Genomic DNA, 667 nt, shown 5'->3' on the forward strand with positions numbered 1-667 from the left:
GCCTGTCCTGTAACTAGCTCTCGTAGACAAGGCTGGCCTTGAACTCACAGAGATCCACCTGCCTCTGATGCTGAGTGCTGGGATTAAAGCATGTGCCACTGCTGCCAGGCCAGTTTCATTATTTTTAAGATTGAAAAAAATTAGTTCCACATGTATGATTGCTTAGCCTGTGCACTAAATATCCATTAGGTACTCATTGAATTCATAAGCACTATTCCTGACTCCTTCAACTAGAGTTGTAGATGACTGTGTGATGACAAATAGATCCTGTATATAGAATCAGGGTCTATGGAAAAGCGACCATTGTTCTTAAATTCTGTATCATCTCACCAGTTTGTTATCAATTTCTTAATTTTAGATTTCATTTTTCTTCATGAAAAAAACACAGGAAACTTATGAATTTTTGAAAGTATGATATAAAAATGAAAGAGAAAGCTTAAGATTAATCATTGAGGGGATCATTGAACGTTTAAATGTAAATTTTCAGAGTACTCTTCTGTAAGAACCAAGTTTTAAGTGAAGAACTACACCACTTAAATGGTCAATACATTTACATAATAGTTAGAATAATTCCAAAGTTTCAAAAACTAGATTTAAAATATGGTTTTAGTGTTGCAATTATTTTGCCTTAAGTTTTCTAACAAGTGACACTGACAGATATGAACAA

The sequence above is a fragment of the Microtus ochrogaster genome, unplaced genomic scaffold (genome assembly GCF_000317375.1).
Source record: "Microtus ochrogaster isolate Prairie Vole_2 unplaced genomic scaffold, MicOch1.0 UNK2, whole genome shotgun sequence".
Lineage (NCBI taxonomy): Eukaryota > Metazoa > Chordata > Mammalia > Rodentia > Cricetidae > Microtus > Microtus ochrogaster.